General features: G+C 36.6%; 1 pseudogene; it reads left to right on the top strand.

The window, feature by feature from the left end:
* Window positions 1-9: 9 nt before the first annotated feature.
* LOC123521711 lies at window positions 10-523 on the top strand (annotated as a pseudogene).
* The last annotated feature ends 691 nt before the right edge of the window (window positions 524-1,214 follow it).

Here is a 1,214-nt window from a genome sequence, read left to right as displayed (position 1 = left end):
TGTCCTCCTCTCCCTCCTCCTCCACGACCAATAGCCCCACTGCTGCTCAGAAAAGCTAATTGCACTAAATCACTTCAGGCTGGACCAGTAAAAAGAGATGAATCCATGCAGATAACAGTTAAAGCTCTACTAACTGTGAAATTAAAGAAGACACAAAGTTTTTGATGAAAGGAAAAACCTTGTACCATCACCGAAGGCACATAACCCCTTAGTCTCTGTTTCTGACCTGTGCCGTGTTACACTGAAGCCAAACTCCCAAGTGTTATCAACTCGAGTTACAAATGTCTTAATAACTCCTGGTAAAACCCAGCTGGATCTATGGAAACTACTTAGAAAAGTTGATGTAGAGTGAAGCCCAGGTGGAACACCTCTTACCAATAAATAAAATATGGAAACAGGAACTGGACTGACCCCAGTAATGACCCAGGCCTTAAGAAGAAAGTTCCAGCTGGCTCATCCCTGAAGCCCAACTCCAATTCTGCCACCTACTACAAGCAGCTTTGATGAACAAAACTTATATTAACTCAGCCTGACTCCATGTGAAGCTCCATAAACCATGAAGTGGAAAACCACTCCAAATCTCTTTTTTGTTTGTTTGATTCTTTTTGAGGGTATGGAAAAATTATTATAGTAACATCACATACTAACATATAGTTCCATGTGCAAAATTGTATACAATAAATGGACCCTACACATACTGTGGTAAAAAGTGGGTATTTGGATATTTTTCTAGTTTTCATGATCTGTAAAATAACCAGATGGGAAAACAGAATCTCCAAAATCATATTTACCCTGGAATTATACAATTGAGTTTGGTGAGAAAGCTAGTTTGTACTATCTAGATATAATATGGCATGAGGAAAATAGAGTGGTTCGTGTTTATCTTGGAAATAGTCAGTAGAGAAAGGTAACAGCTCCACTAATATCTTTCACTCTGAAGGGGCTTTTATTGGATGATTGAAAGGAAATATATTTTCACTCATAAGGCTCACCCATTAATAAAGTGCTACACTGATAACTTGATCAATTATAAAGATCCTTTCAATATTAATTCTTTTTATTGCATTTCAGAGGTAACACCCTGTCCAAATTCAACTACCTTTCAAAATAATTAGTAGTAAAAACTCAAAGTGACCTAAAAACTAGAATGTATTATTTCTAGCACCTTATATAATTAGTACTATTTGGCTCAGTGAGGTCTAAAATATTCTTTT

Source organism: Echinops telfairi, unplaced genomic scaffold, assembly GCF_000313985.2.
Source record: "Echinops telfairi isolate 266 unplaced genomic scaffold, ASM31398v2 ScPeMD7_43;HRSCAF=161, whole genome shotgun sequence".
Lineage (NCBI taxonomy): Eukaryota > Metazoa > Chordata > Mammalia > Afrosoricida > Tenrecidae > Echinops > Echinops telfairi.
The sequence above is the reverse complement of the archived record's forward strand: the minus strand, read 5'-3'. Positions and strand labels throughout refer to the sequence as shown.